Source organism: Podarcis erhardii, assembly GCF_964252035.2.
Source record: "Podarcis erhardii genome assembly, chromosome: 8".
NCBI classification, from domain to species: Eukaryota; Metazoa; Chordata; class Lepidosauria; order Squamata; family Lacertidae; genus Podarcis; species Podarcis erhardii.
In genome coordinates, this window is record NC_138499.1 from 2,468,784 (window position 1) to 2,487,048 (window position 18,265).

At 47.9% G+C, this 18,265-nt stretch overlaps 1 long non-coding RNA gene across 1 annotated transcript in view; it reads right to left on the minus strand.

Moving 5' to 3' along the window:
* Nucleotides 1–18,265, minus strand: part of LOC309349095 — a 224,415-nt gene that overhangs the window by 177,733 nt on the left and 28,417 nt on the right. The gene's annotated exons all lie outside the window — the stretch shown is intronic.

Below are 18,265 nucleotides of genomic sequence, written 5' to 3' on the forward strand. Positions count from 1 at the left end.
GCAGTTCTCCCAGAAGGCCAAGAGGGGGCAGCAGTGCACTGCCCAACGTCAAAGAGTCTTGAGTCTTCAAGACTAAACAACTTTATTGGGGCATCAGCGTTCATGAACTAGAGTCCAATTTGCCCCAGTCTATTTGAATGGTTATATTGGTTGGCGATACATAAGAAGACCCCGCTGGATTGTTGTTGTTGTTGTTTAGTCGTTTAGTTGTGTCCGCCTCTTCGTGACCCCCTGGACCAGAGCACGCCAGGCACTCCTGTCTTCCACTGCCTCCCGCAGTTTGGTCAAACTCATGCTGGGAGCTTCGAGAACACTGTCCCACCATCTCGTCCTCTGTCGTCCCCTTCTCCTTGCGCCCTCCATCTTTCCCAACATCGGGGTCTTTTCCAGGGAGTCTTCTCTTCTCATGAGGTGGCCAAAGTCTTGGAGCCTCAGCTTCAGGATCTGTCCTTCCAGTGAGCACCCAGAGCTGATTTCCTTCAGAATGGAGAGGTTTGATCTTCTTGCAGTCCATGGGACTCTCAAGAGTCTCCTCCAGCACCAGAATTCAAAGCCATCCATTCTTTGGCGATCAGCCTTCTTTATGGTCCCTGCTGGATTAGATTCATGTAATTGTGAAGAGCTGGAAAGGATCGCAAGGCACATATAGCGAAGAGTTGGAAGGGATCGCAAGGCACATATAGTAGAATTCCCCATGGTGCAAGGATATTTTGCCCGCCACCCTGAGATAACAACAACAACAACAACCTCTTTTGTTGACTACCAGCATTACGCTTTCCATTTTTAAGTTTGGAATAGAGTAGTTGCTTTGGAAGACGATCATCAGTCGTCCGCACAACGTGACCAGTCCAACATGCGCTGCCAACCGATCTATTCGAGGCCCTTCCTGTGCTGTCAGATGCAAAAACTGTGCTTTGAGTACAACATGGAAGGGTTTTTCTTTTTGCAGGTCTTTATGCTGAGTGGGATTCTGACTGTCCTCTGATTTGCATGGCCATTCTACATACGATACAATAATACGATACGATATGATAATCTTTATTGTCATTGTCCCATACAGAACAACGAAATTGAAAAATCTACATCAGACATTTAAAAACCAACAAGCCTGCTATCCCAGCTATCCCAACCTGGTTAGCCCCCTAAAAACTCCGATACCCCATTTTTAAATATAATATACTCCCATAGAGACTCCTTAAAGGTAAAGGTGAAGGGACCCCTGACCATTAGGTCCAGTTGTGGCCAACTCTGGGGTTGCGGCGCTCATCTCGCTTTATTAGCTGATGGAGCTGGCGTACAGCTTTCGGGTCAATTGCCAACATGACTAAGCCACTTCTGGAGAACCAGAGCAGCGCACGGAAACGCCGTTTACCTTCCCGCCGGAGCGGTACCTATTTATCTGCTTGCACTTTGAGGTGCTTTCGAACTGCTAGGTTGGCAGGAGCAGGGACCGAGCAACGGGAGCTCACCCTGTTGCGGGGATTCGAACTGCCGACCTTCTTATCGACAAGTCCTAGGCTCTGTGTCCCTCTAGAGACTCCTTACACTGCCTTTAAAACCAAAATAGTATTTGGATAGAAACTGTTTCTCAGGCAGCTAGCCCTAGTTTTTATAACCCTGTACCTTATCCCAGAAGGCAGAAGCTGAAAGATATCGTTTCCTGGGTGCTCACTATCCTGCGCTCTTTTCTCAGGAGCAAGCCCCAGTAAATTTACCGGAACTTTGCGCGCGCTCTCTCTCTCTCTCTCTGAAGGTCTTGCCTCGGCAACTCAGGCTCACCTCCACAAACAGCCGCTGGAGGGCAGCCCAGACCTGTGTTTGCCAGGCACCTCTGAGTGCTGCAGCATAGGCAGGGTTAAACCTTCTGACTGCACTTCCAACATGTGCTTGGTCATCAGTTTCTGAACAGCTACTGGGTGTTTGTGTGTGTGTGTGTGTGCAGGAAGCAATTGGGCTTCTCTTGCCTTGCAGCTGTGTGAACTGCGTGCCTGCATGTGCAGGTGTGGGGATGTGGGGCTGTGGCTCCTGAGCTGCTTCGAGGGGAGAAGCTGCGGTGGCACAGCTTCTCCCATCATCGCCAGGCAGCAGCCGGGACAAAATGCCTCGGGCGAAGCTCATCACCACAGAGCACAGGAGCCCTGTGCCCCATGGAAGCTGGCAACCCTGCCTGAAAGATGAGTTGCTAATATAGGCGGCAAGGTGGCAGCGGAGAGTTATTTAAGCTGTTTTAAGCCCCATTGAACTTTAAAGGGATTTCAGGAGCGCAACTGTGTGTGTGTGTGCGGGATTATTGCCGCTCCCTGGTGGGTTTTGAAAGTGTGCCTGAGTCTCTGCAAAAAGTGGTGCTGAGTGGGCATATATTTCTGTGTGGAGAGAGAGAGAGAGACATGCTTAGATACAGATAAGAGCATCAGAACACACCTGCGCCAGTTTTGGGTGTGGGTCTGTAATACATGGGTACATTTTGGTATTACAATAAATTCCGATAGAAATAAAACCTTCAGCTGCCCATCACAGCCTACAGCCTATTTGCCAGCTTAAAAGCAGATCTGTTCCCTTCTCAGCGTCAAGTGACCTGATCCCACCTCGATTTTTTAATGAAGGAAAACTCTATTAAAAACTGCAATCCTATGCATAACTTACTTGAGAGTAAGATGAACACAGTGGCACTTACTCCCAAGTAAACCTGCATACAAGTGAGTGCACCTGAGACTTAAACAGGCCTCAGGTCAAAACACCCCTTTGATCTGAGAAATTACAGACCGTCGGATATTTTAGTGGACCAAAACGGCCAGTGAGTTCTGCAGGCGTGACATTGTTTTTAAACATTTTAATGATTAACTAGGGCATTAGGAAAATCCTGGTTTTGAGAGCGTGTTTATTTCATTGGATTGGGCAGGTACCGTGGTACCTCAGGTTACAGATGCTTCAGGTTACAGACTCCGCTAACCCAGAAATAGTGCTTCAGGTTAAGAACTTTGCTTCAGGATGAGAACAGAAATTGTGCTCCGGCGGTGCGGCAGCAGCGGCAGGCCCCATTAGCTAAAGTGGTGCTTCAGGTTAAGAACAGTTTCAGGTTAAGAACAGACCTCCGGAACGAATTAAGTACTTAACCTGAGGTAACACTGTATAGGATTGCAGCAATTGTAATATCGTTAATCTCCGCCAGGGCCGTCTTAAGCATATCCGGCGCCGTGGTGCAGAGTTCCCTCTGGCACCCCACCCCTGTTTCCCAGAGTTGTTGACCTTTTCCCAAGCCTCTGTGGGGCCTTGGGAAGAAAGCTGCACATCTGCCAGCCACTTGTGACCCCCCCAGGACTCAGGAGCAGACTGCCTGATTCCCTGTAACCTCGCTTCTCGCAAGGAGCAAACTGCCAGAAGGCCCTAGGAGCTGGACCCCGGTGTCCGGGCTGGGTGATGGTGGTGGAGACACTTCTTCGGGTATAGTGATATACAAGTGAGAGATTTCAGATGTGTTGGAAAGGCAGTGCTTTCCTCCTCATTCTCTTTCTTCACCATCAGACGAGAGCTTCCATGCTTTTCTTCTAGAAAGTGACTTTTTTAAAAAAATAATTGGGCGTAGAAAACAAGAATGAAATAGGTGAAGCAGCCTGTGGGATGTGGGAGACAGAGAATGAGGAGTTTGCTGAGGCTTGGAAATGGACCATTTGGGCTGATACTTCAGACCATCCACAACAAAGAACGCTTAACTCAAGGGCCAATATTCAATGAAACAGTTGCACTAGTGCAAGGATGAGCACTAGTGCGATGGGATTTCCCTCCTCTCCCCCACCATTTGTGCCCCACACTGTCCCCAAATCGTCTTCAGAGGATTGGGGAAAATCTCCAGAATTTAGGGTGCGTGTGGTGAAGAATGTTCCATTGTGCAGGGAGGAATCGTTGAATTGACACACATAGTAGTATATAAAAAAATTCCTTCCAGTAGCACCTTGTTGTTGTTGTTGTTGTTTAGTTGTGTCCGACTCTTCGTGACCCCCTGGACAAGAGCACGCCAGGCACTTCTGTCTTCCACTGCCTCCCGCAGTTTGGTCAAACTCATGCTGGTAGCTTCAAGAACACTGCCCCACCATCTCGTCCTCTGTCGTCCCCTTCTCCTTGTGCCCTCCATCTTTCCCAACATCAGGGTCTTTTCCAGGGAGTCTTCTCTTCTCAGGAGGTGGCCAAAGTCTTGGAGCCTCAGCTTCAGGATCTGTCCTTCCAGGGAGCACTCAGGGTGATTTCCTTCAGAATGGAGAGGTTTGATCTTCTTGTGGTCCATGGGACTCTCAAGAGTCTCCTCCAGCACCAGAATTCAAAAGCAAGTAGCTCCTTAGAGACCAACTAAGATTTTTATTGATATGAGCTTTTGTGTGCATGCACACTTCTTCAGATACACTGAAACAGAAATCTGTATGTGAAGAAGTGTGCATGCACACGGAAGCTCATACCAATAACAAACTTAGGTGGTCTCTAAGGTGCTACGGGAAGGAATTTTTAAATTTTGTTTTGTCTACAGCAGACCATCGCGGCTACCTACCTGTAAATAGTGGTATATTTTGAATTGCAACTCTCTTTCGAATGGCTTCTTCTCTTTTGCTCTAAATGGATGGTTGCAGTAACGCTCAGCACTTGGCCCTAAAGTGGGTCCAGGAAAAGATTCTGCCAGAACCAAAATCCAATCTAGCAACCCTGTCTCATCACTGCAATGGAGCAAATATTTCCTGTACTTTTGAACCAGGGAAAGGAAAATAATATTTCGCATTTTTAGGCGTCAACCTTGCATGGAAGTAGACAAATATTTCAAACCCCCAGAAGCCGCAATCAAATTTCAAGGTGCCTAGGGAATCCTTTAGCGCCTGTTCCAGCTCTAAGCAGTATTGATTTGTGTTGGACTCTCTGTTTCTCTTTATTCCCTGCTACCTGGAAAAAAAATATGCAAAAGTCTTTTTTCACGTCTCACCAAACCTGATCACAAGTCCACAGTGTGACCACAAATGGAACAATACCATGTTTAGGTCTCGTCGCTGCATTTCAAAAACAACCTTGTATCGCTGGAAAACATTCAGAAAAGAGCAACCAGGAGCAATCTGTATTTTGGCTGTACACCAATAAAAACTGTATTTTAAAGAGAGGAAAATAGCAACCAAAATGATCAAGGGGATGGAGAAATTTCCCTGCGAAGAAAGGTTTAAGCATTTGGGGCTGTTTAGTTTAAAAAGCAGAGACATCACCTTGCCAACAAAGGTCCATATAGTTCAAGCTATGGTTTTCCCTGTAGTGATGTATGGAAGTGAGAGCTGGACCATAAAGAAGGCTGATCACCGAAGAATTGATGCTTTTGAATTATGGTGCTGGAGGAGACTCTTGAGAGTCCCATGGACTGCAAGAAGATCAAACCTCTCCATTCTGAAGGAAATCAGCCCTGAGTGCTCACTGGAAGGACAGATCCTGAAGCTGAGGCTCCAAGACTTTGGCCACCTCATGGGAGGAGAAGACTCCCTGGAAAAGACCCTGATGTTGGGAAAGATGGAGGGCACAAGGAGAAGGGGATGACAGAGGACGAGATGGTGGGACAGTGTTCTTGAAGCTACCAGTATGAGTTTGACCAAACTGCGGGAGGCAGTGGAAGACAGGAGTGCCTGGTGTGCTCTGGTCCAGGGGGTCACGAAGAGGAGGACACGACTAAACGACTAAACAACAACAAGTTTAGAAGAAAGGCAAGTAATTGGGGCAGGAGAGACTTTGTAAAATTATGCATGGTCTCAAGAGAGCGGGTAGAGGAAGGTTTACTTACTTGCACAACTCAAGAACTCAGAAACACCCAATGAGGCTCAGTGTTGGAAGATTCAGGAAAGATGAAAGAAAGGATCTTCTTCACACAGAGCAGAGTTAACCTCTGGAACTCCTTCCCACTGGACGCAGCGATGCCACCAACCTAGACAGCTGTAAAAAAAGGTTTAGACAAATCCATGGAGGAAAAGTTTTTCAAGGACTGCTTTCCCCAATTGGATATTTTCTCCCTCCACTGATGGAGGCAGGATGCTTATCGAATCCTGGTTGCTAGGATCCACAATGGGGGAGATGGCTGTTGTGTCTGAGTCCTGCTTGCAGGATTCGCATAGGCATCTGGGAATAGAAAGTTGGACCACACAAGCCCTTGGCTTAATCTAGCTGCGCTCTTCTTAAGTTTTCTCCTTACATGGTTTGTTCTTTTACATTCTGCTCTCATCTGCTGGTTATTGTGGGAATGTTCAGGGATTCAGGAGAAGATATATTGTCTGATTATAGCCTTTCCAACTTGTGTAAACAAGTTCACAGTTTAGCAGAGTAACATTCCTCTTTTTAAACTCGCAGCGGATGCGTTTGCTCAGACTCGCTAAAGCCTCTCTAATAACTGTTTTGGTATTTCCCCCTTATTCCCTCATAAAAGATAAGACACAACACAGTCTTCGCTAAAAGTATAAAAAGAGTTTACTCACTCACGTTCTGTTCACAATTGGATCCCAGAAGGCAGACTTAGCTTAGAAAAGTAACATATACATAGAAACTATCTCATAAGGAGACAGTCCCTTTGTCCTCTCTTGGCTAAGAGAGCATCTTTGGCTAAGCAGATGTTGCTTCTTTGACGCTGTAGTCAAAAGGGGGAGAGATGGCTGCCCTGCCCTGTGCTTTTGTCATTACCTGCACAGGTGAGGCCACGTCCACCTCTAGTCACATGCAGAGGAAGTCTGTCCCAGTCCAGAAGGAAACAGGAAATTTACCTGCTGGCTGGACAAACATTCCTCCCCATGTGTAAACATGTTCACTCTAGGAATGTTGTACTTGACTGCTCTTGTGTTTCACATCCCGCAGTTATCCCTTTATGGCTTAAGCCCAGGCTATCTGTAGGATATCCTCCCCTATGAACTGGCCCAGTCTCTGAGATCTTTGGGGGAAGTCCAGCTCACTTGGTGGGGAAGTGGGAAAGGGCTGCCTTTGCCGGTGGCTGCTCCCAGACAACATTGGAACTCCCTGCCTCAGGAATCTTAGCTTGCTTCCGCCGGCAAGTGAAGACTCTTTTATTCTGACCGCGTTTGAGAACGGACGGTCAGAATAGTCTGGCACCCTGTTCTCAGAGTGGACAACTGGATGCAGGATTCGAACACAAGAGCGACTCTCCCCTCCCCTTTCCAGCAGCTGGTATTCAGAAGCATCGCTGCCTCTGACAATGGGGGGCATAGCTAGTAGCCTTTGAGAGTCCATTAATGTATCCAATCCTCTTTTAAAGCCATCCAGGTTGGTGGCCCTCACTGTGGCAGTGAGTTCCACAGTTGAACTATGCGTTGCATGAATAAGTACTTTCTTTTCAGATTTCCCCCCCTGTTTTGTTTGAGTTTGTGCAAGCCGCCTTGAGTCCTGGTCTGGGGGAAAAAGTGGGATATAAAGAATACAGCGGACGCTCGAGTTGCGAACGTGATCCCTGCGGGAAGCATGTTTGCAACCCACAGCGTTCGCAACCCGCAGCGCGGCATGTGCACATGCGTGGGTTGTGATTTGGTGCTTCTGCGCATGTGCAAAGCACGATTTAGCGCTTCTGCACATGCGCAAGCGCTGAAACCCGGAAACAACTAGTTCCGGTACTTCCAAGTTTGGTGCAGTGCGCAACCCGAAATCACACAACTCGAAGTGTCTGTAACCCGAGGTATGACTGTTATCCATATCTAGCCATCGTTAGACCTTCTTCCTTCCATCTTTTATTCCTGCATTTCAAAGTGATGCAAGCCCTAAATGTTTGCCAAGATGCCAGCTGGACTAACTGCCCAACTCGGCCAAACAGTTGCAATATCCACAGGTCACCCCCTGCCCTTGGGGGGTCCAGGAAACCCACCTCCCCCATAACATGACTGCCAGGGTCCATGCCAAGCTGGCAAGGGTGCTGGGGTGATAATTCTTGGCTTTGGGCACAAGGTCCCCTTCCCAGTCAGCCTCAGGCTGATGTTTGCCTTCCCCAAATGAGGCATCTTTCCTTCCCGCAATGATCTCCTTGTTCGCCTCTTGTCTCCTGCTGCGCTGAACACCACTTTTTATGACGCCAGAAGCTTCCAGGCCCCAGATAAACAGCTGTGACACCTCAAGGGGACAGCAGGGGGTTGAGCAGACCCTGTAGCTAAACACAAGGAGAACAAGGGCTGATGTGAGGAGGGTGGGATCCTGAGCGCAGCATGAGAGATGGGGAAAGGCAGAGAGGAAGGAAGAGCTTGCCTCATCCGTGACAGCAGCTTCTCCATTTTGCAAACTGCCCATGGAGGGTGGTATTTAAGTGTCAGGAATCAAGAAATTTAAAGAAAAACATCTGGCCATTTCTAAGCACACTTGATCAGGCATCTTTGAGCAGTTTTGTTGCCTGGGGAATTGCAGAGCTACATAAGAAGAAAGGAAACACAAACTTCGGTGAGCTTTTAGAAAGCAGTACAGTCATACCTTGGGTTGCGAACATGATCCATGCAGGAGGCACGTTCACAACCCGCAGCACCGCATCTGCGCATGCGCGTAATGCGATTCAGCGCTTCTGCGCATGTGCGTGATGTCATTTTGCAAATGCGTGAGTGCCGAAACCCGGAAATAACCCATTCCAGTACTTCTGGGTTCGGCGTGGTCCATAACCCAAAAACACGCAACCCGAGGTATGACTGTATTGTTTTGGGGGGACAGGGGGCAGGCAGGTGTGGGGGACTCCCTGGTCCTGAATGGGGTCTCTGTGCCCCTGAAGGACCAGGGGCGTGTCCTGAGGGTGATTTTGGACTCAGAGGCGCAGGTCAATTCTACGTCCAGGGCAACAGTCTACCAGCTCCATTTGAGACCCTTCCTGCCCGCAGACTGTCTTGCCAGAGTGGTGCATGCTCTGGTTATCTCCCGCTTGGACTACTGCAATGTGCTCTACATGGAGTTACCTTTGAAGGTGACCTGGAAACTGCAACTAATCCAGAATGCGGCAGCTAGACTGGTGACTGGGAGTGACCACCGAGACCACATAACACCGGTCCTGACCTACGTTGGCTCCCAGTATGTTTCTGAGCACACTTCAAAATGTTGGTGCTGGCCTTTAAAGCCCTAAACGGCCTCGGCCCAGTAGACCTGAAGGAGCGTCTCCACCCCCATCATTCAGCCCAGACACAGAGGTCCAGCTCCGAGGGCCTTCTGGCGGTTCCCTCACTGCGAGAAGCCAAGTTACCAGGAACCAGGCAGAGGGCCTTCTCAGTGGTGGCACCTGCCCTGTGGAACGCCCTCCCACCAGATGTCAAGGAAATAAAGAACTATCTGACTTTTAGAAGACATCCGAAGGCAGCCCTGTTTAGGGAAGCTTTTAACGTTTGGAGTTTTACTATGTTTTTATACGCGCTGCAAGCGACCCACAGTGGCTGGGGAAACCCAGGCAGATGGGCAGGGTATGAAGAATTAAATGATGATGATGATTAGCCCGGCAATCTCGCACCGCTCAGAGACTGGGGAGATTCTGCTGTCGAGGAGACAGACCCCGTTGTCCGGCTTGGGATGGAGGCTCCTGCCAGTTCACCCCTTCCCAGAGGGGCGAGCACCCCGACCCCTCGCTGCCCCCCAACTGGCTCTCCTTCTTTCCCACAGTCATCAAGGTGCCTCCCTCTTCTCCCGAGCCCGGCCTTTAATGGAAGGGACAGAGAGAGTCGGGTCGGTAGGAAATGGCTCCTGAATCTTTAATAAAGAAAACATTGTCAGGGCCATAAAGCTGAGGATGACAGGGGCCGCCAGAGCTCTCAGTCTTATTGCCTCCCCCCGCTGCCAGCCTCCGCCCCACTTCTTTACTTAACTCTGCCATAATGGGTTTAATAGCCCGAGAGGGAGCTGAGGTGAAAGTCGTATTAAAAAATGTATTTCCGAATTTAATTGAGGCTCCATCTGTGGGGAGAGATGGAGGAGAGGAGAGGTCACCCCACAGGAGAGTCGTGAAAGAGCCCGTCTGAGGTCTTCCTCCCCTCCCACCCGGGGGGGGGGGCGGGAAGGGCCAGGAAGCCAACGCTAGTCCGGCGAGGGAGCAAAAAGGGGGAAGGCGGTTGGGGTTGGGGTTGGGGGGCTCAGACAGACAGACAGACAGACAGACAGACAGACAGATGCCACAAAAACATCTTCCCTGCATTCTTCTGGACCCGCATAGGAATGAGGACTCTCCATGCATCAGTGTGTGTGTGTGTGTGTGTGTGTGTGTGTGTGTGTAATCATAGCATCCTAGAGAGGGAAGGGCCCCCCAAAAGGGTCATCTAGTCCAACCCTCTACAGGGCAGGTAAAGGTAAAGGTAAAGGTAAAGGACCCCTGGACGGTTGTTGTTGTTTAGTTGTTTAGTTGTGTCTGCCTCTTCGTGACCCCCTGGACCAGAGCATGCCAGGCACTCCTGTCTTCCACTGCCTCCCGCAGTTTGGTCAGACTCATGCTGGTAGCTTCGAGAACACTGTCCAACCATCTCGTCCTCTGTCGTCCCCTTCTCCTTGTGCCCTCCATCTTTCCCAACATCAGGGTCTTTTCCAGGAAGTCTTCTCTTCTCATGAGGTGGCCAAAGTCTGGGAGCCTCAGCTTCAGGATCTGTCCTTCCAGGGAGCACTCAGGGCTGATTTCCTTCCGAATGGAGAGGTTGGATCTTCTTGCAGTCCATGGGACTCTCAAGAGTCTCCTCCAGCACCAGAATTCAAAAGCATCAATTCTTCGGTGGTCAGCCTTCTTGATGGTCCAGCTCTCACTTCCATACATCACTACTGGGAAAACCAGAGCTTTAACTATACAGACCTTTGTTGGCAAGGTGATGTCTCTGCTTTTTAAGATGCTGTCTAGGTTTAATTTAACCTGGACAGTTAAGTCCAGTCAAAGGCGACTACGGGATTAAGGCACTTATCTCGCTTTCAGGCCGAGGAAGCTGGCGTTCCTCTGCAGACAGCTTTCCAGGTCATGTGGCCAGCAGGACTAAACCACCGAACACCGAACACCGTGATGGAAACCAGAGCGAACAGAAACGCAGTTTACCTTCCCGCCACAGCGGTACCTATTTATCTACTTGCACTGGTGTGCTTTCAAACTGCTAGGTTGGCAGGAGCTGGGACCGAGCAACGGGAGCTCACCCCGTTGCAAGGATTTGAACCACCGACCTTCTGATCCAATTTTGCAAATAAGGAATTGAAAGTGATGTTCAGTGATTGGATAGTTACAGAAAGTTGTTACTGTTGCATTGTAGTGGAGCTCTATATAAGCAGGCTGGCTGAACCCTTCAGTTCAGTTCTGTTCTGGCCTGTGAATAAACAAGAGCTGTCTGAAGAATCGCTGTGTTGTCTGATATGTTCACCCACAACTTAACAAAAGAGGAGACTGAGAGGGGTATTTCAAACTGTGTTTCAATGGCTCTTGTTTGTCCCTAGTAAGGGAACGGGCTCTGCACTGACCGATTTGTTGGCGAATGACCCCAATATTCCTCACTCTTTCCTTGGGTTCACGAGAAGTTGTGATGCAGGTGAAATGTTATCATCATTAAGCTGTGGCAATGCACCTTTTAATTGGCTGAATCATTGATCCATTGATTAAAATCAAAGTACTTCATCTGCTTTTCTGTTTTTAAAAAGGCACAGATGTTTGGCAGCGGTTTAGCACTCATAAGTTTCCAAATGAGAATGAGTGTCTCCCTGATGCAAGAATCTACATCCCAGGAATGAGCACATCTGCCGTGAGTCGATGCTTGGTGGGGACTCTGATGGGCCAACGCAGCTCAGGGTGAGTGGGTTCCAGTGCAAGCACAGAGTTTTTTGCAAGCAGAATCTCCCTCTCTGACTCCGTTGTCAAAGATACATGCCCTCCCCTACCAGCATGAGTTTGACCAAACTGCGGGAGGCAGTGGAAGACAGAAGTGCCTGGCGTGCTTTGGTCCAGGGGGTCGCAAAGAGTCTGACACAACTAAACAACAACAACAACAACAACAACAAAATAAATGTTCATAACTGCATGTATAAACCACATGTCTGAAACCCCACAGAAAAAGGTCCTGAAACCATTTCGTCCCTCCCAAATTGACCTCAAATATTTCTCTGCAAGGTCGAAGGAAAATGGAAAAGCCTCCCCATTGTCTTTTCCTTCACAAATCCTGTCTTAAGGGTAGGTCTGTGTATGAATAGGCTGAGCCTGTGACCTGGCTCAGGAACTAAGTATTTATCATTACAAAAGACTGGCCAGGCTCCTCAGGTAATCCAGGTAACCTGCCAGACAGGAGATAAACAATGCACTCAGATTTCTGTTGTAGACTGCTAAGGGAGCTGGGCATGTTTAGCCTGGAGAAGAGGAGGTTAAGGGGTGATATGATAGCCATGTTCAAATATATAAAAGGATGTCACATAGAGGAGGGAGAAAGGTTGTTTTCTGCTGCTCCAGAGAAGCGGACACGGAGCAATGGATCCAAACTACAAGAAAGAAGATTCCACCTAAATATTAGGAAGAACTTCCTGACAGTAAGAGCTGTTCGACAGTGGAATTTGCTGCCAAGGAGTGTGGTGGAGTCTCCTTCTTTGGAGGTCTTTAAGCAGAGGCTTGACAACCATATGTCAGGAGTGCTCTGATGGTGTTTCCCGCTTGGCAGGGGGTTGGACTCGATGGCCCTTGTGGTCTCTTCCAACTCTATGATTCTATGATTCTGTGATGTAGATATGATGTTTCTGGCGGTGGTCTTGGACTCCAGGGCGGGCAATTTAAAATGTCTATATAAGGATGGGCACACCTTTGTTCTGGTTCCTCCTCCTTTCCTGCGTGTGAGGGGAACACCCTGTTGAACAGCTCAATAAAGATCATGCTTACTAGCTGCTTTGCTTCTCAATATTCTCTGGTTGGCCTCTGTTATTTTCTCCTACCAATAGGGAACCTATGTAAGGACTCTATATGGGCTCTTGGATACCCCGTAAGGGAATAAGGGCAGAATTTTGTTTATTACAGTGGGAACTGTAGTTTCTGATGGGTGCTGAGCCTTGTCCGCAGACTCCTTGCCTCCAGCCTGTCTCCTGCTAAAATAACCCTGCTTTCTGAAAAACACAAAACCCGGGTTTACGTGGGGAGGCGGAAATTGGGACAATTATGCAATTACATGTAGATGGGATGGTTTTGCTGGTGTATTCCTGGATTGCAGAAAATGAGTATTTCTGGCTTGCCATTTTCCCTGGTGCAAAAACGGAGGTGCTCTCCCCACCTTTGCTGCAAAGACTTGTTGCAGCTGTTGGTAAACATTTGCTTTAATTAGCTGCAAAAGGGGGGAGTTTTTTTGGGGGGGGGTTGGAAGAGCCCCCTCTCCCCCTCCCCTCGCTCTTTCCCTTTGCACCAGGCCTTCCCCGGGGGCCCCTGTTTTTACTCTGAGTCAGCCAATCTGCTGGGATCGCACCACCGGTTTTATTAATTTGATTAATAACAACGTACGTCATGGAGGTCATTACCCGCTAATCGGCGATGACAAGGTTGTCAGAGTGTGTCCCTCTGAGGGACAATTTCCCATCCCCTCTTCTCTCCGCGCCCAACACTCTGGGCTTTCAATTGCATTAATTAAAAATCTGAGGAAATAACTCGGCTCTTCGGGGACCTTTCGGATATTACAAGCCAGGCTGGGAAGGTTTCGCCACTCCAGAGATTTTTCCCCAGGCAAAAGAGGGGAAGGCGCCTTCAGGTGATCTGGCCTTTGGGACTTTTTTTGGTTTAGAGGAAATGGCGATGTGATAGAAGTTTATAAAAGGATGGTCTGGAGGAAGTGGAGAGAAAAAAAAAGGTTTTTTTCCTTCTTTCATAATTCCAGGAGTTGTGGGTATCCAGTGAAGCTGAATGTTGGAAGTTTTGGGGGAAATAAGGGCAGACTTAAACTGTGGAACTCACTGCCACTGGAGACAGTGGTGCCTACCAATTTGAATGTCTTTTAAAGAGGATTTGATGGCTCTGCTCTGCCTTCACAGTCAGAAGCTGCAATACTTTGGCCTTTGGCTTAGAATCAATTTGGTTCCCTTCCCCTCTTTCTTTTTTCCTTTCTCCTTCTGTGTTGGAACTCCTATTTGGGGACTTCCCTGGCTTTTTTTCTGGCCCACGTAGGACCAGTCTGGATAGTTGGCCTTGGTGAAGACTTGACGTTTTCATCCCCCAAAATTTTTTTGATTGAGTTTCCATTGAAATGAGGCTGCATTTTAATGTTTTAATGTTGTATTTTAATTTTGTTTATTATTATTATTATTATTATTATTATTATTATTATTATTACTTCTGAATACTGGTCACTAGAAACCACAGAGAGTACTCTTGTGCTTGAGTCCTGCATGCGAGTTTCCTACACAGTTCTGACACTCTCCCCTCCAGTGGTCTGTTGTTACCACCCCCAAGAGAAAAATCTCAGGTGTTTTCAGGAAAGTTTTTTTTTTGAAATCTGTTTTAATTCATTATATATAGCTTCCCAATATTCCTTAATTGCTTTACAGGACCACCACATGTGGAAAAAGGATCCCTCATTTTCAATACACTTGCCACATAAACCCTTTTCTTTTTTAGACATTCTTGCCAATCTGGTGGGTGTTAAATACTGTTCTTTTATCTGTCCCGAATCTTCCAGCATTCAGCTGCATTGAATGCAGTTCTGGTTTGATGAAAGAGGGAGAGAAAAAAATTCATAATATAATATAATATAATATATATGCATGCATAATATAATATAATATAATATAATATAATATAATATAATATTATAAACATCTATCGTGTCCCTTCAGAGGATGACTCAGAGGATGAAGTCACATAACCTAAACAACCTAAACAATACTTTTGGAGGGGCAGAAACAGCACTGTGTGAGGTGTGTGTGTGTCCCTCCAAATTCAGTTGTGGAAGGAAGCACACCCAGCTGTTACCCTGTGGTTGTGGTCCCCCTGTTGTTGTTGTCATTTAGTCGTGTCCGACTCTTCGTGACCCCCTGGACCAGAGCACGCCAGGCACTCTTCTCTTCCACTGCCTCCCACAGTTTGGTCAAGCTCATGCTGGTCTCTTCGAGAACACTGTCCCACCATCTCGTCCTCTGTCGTCCCCTTCTCCTTGTGCCCTCCATCTTTCCCAACATCAGGGTCTTTTCCAGGGAGTCTTCTCTTCTCCTGAGGTGGCCAAAGTCTTGGAGCCTCAGCTTCAGGATCTGTCCTTCCAGTGAGCACTCAGGGCTGATTTCCTTCCGAATGGAGAGGTTTGATCTTCTTGCAGTCCATGGGACTCTCAAGAGTCTCCTTCAACACCATAATTCAAAAGCATTAATTCTTCTGTAATCAGCCTTCTTTATGGTCCAGCTCTCACTTCCATACATACTGGGAAAACCATACCTTTGACTATATGAACCTTTGTCGGCAAGGTGATGTCTCTGCTTTTTAAGATGCTTTCTAGGACTGTCATTGCTTTTCTCCCAAGAAGCAGGTGTCTTTTAATTTCCTGACTGCTGTCACCATCTGCAGTGATCATGGAGCCCAAGAAATTTAAATCTCTCCCTGCCTCCATTTCTTCCCCTTCTATTTGCCAGGAGGTGATGGGCCCAGTGGCCATGATCTTCGTTTTTTTGATGTTGAGCTTCAGACCATATTTTGCGCTCTCCTCTTTCACCCTCATTAAAAGGTTCTTTAATTCCTCCTCACTTTCTGCCATCAAGGTTGTGTCATCTGCATACAGTGGTACCTCGGGTTAAGTACTTAATTTGTTCCGGAGGTCCGTACTTAATCTGAAACTGTACTTAACCTGAAGCACCACTTTAGCTAATGGGGCCTCCTGCTGCCGCCGCGCTGCCAGAGCACAATTTCTGTTCTCATCCTGAAGCAAAGTTCTTAACCTGAAGCACAATTTCTGGGTTAGCGGACTCTGTAACCTGAAGCGTATGTAACCCGAGGTACCACTGTATCTGAGGTTGTTGATCTTTAGTCCCCCCTACCATTCTCCTCTCCATCACGCCACACCTGGAATTATACCTGCCTGATAAGCCTTTGGCGGGAGTTTGTGGGCAACAATTCTGTGTTTGCCCTGACATCTGAGGATTGTGTGTGCGTGTGTGTGTGCTGTTGTCGCTGTGGTTTGCTGGCTGCAGTGCCGAAGTCAGACTGGGGTTGAAATGTCAGGCTGTGTTATGATGCCAGGGAGGAACTATTCAGCCTGGCAGCGCCCACAGCCTGGAAGAGATCAAAACGGAAAGAGCCGGGTGATTTGGAAGGGGGCGCTCATTGCGTGGGCAAAAAACGCTGTCACAGCAGAACGTCTTCCTTGCAGCAGCCGGAGAAATTGAGCTGAGAGACACAGTGAAACAACACGTGCATGTGTGGGCATTTGCATGCTAAACTAAAGAACTTTGCACTAACAGTTCCAGGGTAATGCGCAAAAGAATCCCTCCTTTTGTGACTGAGTGTGTGTTTTTGCAGGAATTTATGTATAGGTTGGGGGGGGGGGTTGCCCCTTCAGCAGATATCATGCACATGCAGCCCACTACCAAAATCAGCACAATCGCTTTTGTGATTTGTCCCCACAAAACACTTCATCACAGTTTCTTCCTATCTATTCAAAGGGCCTCTGCTGCACGATACCAAATGGAAGAATTCACTGATTGATGTATCTGTGTACTGGCTCACTGGGAAACCTTCAGAAATTCCTATAGACATGTGAGCTCAGCTACTCAGCAGCCCTCTGCCTGAGTGATAATCCCTGGCATCCTGATACCTGAGTGCCAGACAGGCAGCCTGTTATGTACTGAGTTGAATAGGATCCAAAATGCAGCAGTCTGATTGGTCCTAGAACAATAGGATTCAGAATGCAGCAGTCTGATTGGTCCTAGAACAATGCAGCAGTATGATTGGTCCACAAGAGCCACCCAATCCAACTCCAGGTGGCAGTGAATCCACAACTTGATTGGCCTACAGGAGAATGCCGGAATTAGCCAATCACGTTCAGCCCATTGTGTAAATAATGTATATAAAGCAGATATTTTGGGGGAACTTCCATTCCTCCTCACCACTATGAGCTGAATAAAGAGCATGAAATCCACTCTTGACTCCGAGTATATTTCATAGCCATTCTAGAAATAACAAACCCAGATGAAGACAAAAGGGTGTGATGAACTTGGCTGGGAAACAGGGAAACGTAAATATCTCTTTTGTTACACTTGATGGGTGTTTGGTGGAGGGCAAGGGGAACCATGGGGCAGGGTCCAGGATGCTCAGATTACTGCCACCAGACCTCCCCTTTCATGATGTATTAGTGATGTAGTTTGGGGGGGTGTAACATGGGGATAGATAAACTTTATTCGCATTAGCCAACAGCCATAGCAACATAAGATGAGCAATATATATAATTAAAAAGAGAACAATGGGTAAAAATGACAATCACGGGGATTAGCAGCTAATAAAAGTTTGGGTTGGTTGCTAGTTCCTGCCTGAACCCTGTCCTGCTTTTCTGCCTGCCAGAGTTCCTGACTTCACCCGACTCCCTGCCCTGCACCCAGCTTCAGCTACTACGGACTGTCTCCACGTTGCACCTTTGACCACGGACCGGACTTGGACCTCGCCTCTCGGGTAACCCATGGGGCCAGCACAGTGATAATAAAAATAACTTTAAAATAGGCAGCCTGCATCAAAAAAGTAACATTCAACAATCAATCAGAATAGTAGAAAATAATAATATCAACATATAAAAGTTAAACAGGGATTCTTCAGCTGTGATTCCTGTGCCCCGGGGGTTGGACTAGATGATCCTTGGGTGTCCCTCTCAACAACTCTATGATCCTGTGGCCCTAGCAGAAGGAAAGGCCCCTCTTCCTTTGCAGTTTCCCGTTAGGCGGAACCGTTCTCCAACTTCTCCCTTGGGCTCCCACCCTGCTGAGCTCAGCCGGAGGAGCCAAGTCTTCTTGTGTTCAAGGAAATCGCAAGGGTTTCTTTCCCTCCGATGGCTTTGCTGGACGCCTGCCCTCGTTAGATAATTCATAACCGATGGAAGGAAAAGGAGGGTCCCACAAGAGCCCCAGGCCCTTGGGGGACGAGTAATGGACTGGCCGATTCTCCAGCGGGACACATCCAACCGCTTCCTGGCTTAGGAGTGCACTTTGCATATCCCAGACTCTTTCACGGAGCAAAAATATTGAAATAACTGAATGGCGTCTGAGGGTGGCCGCACTGTTAGATATTCCTTTCCTTTCTTCTTTGCAAGAAGCAAAGCTGCAGGGAACCAGGCAGAGGGCCTTCTCGGTGGTGGCGCCC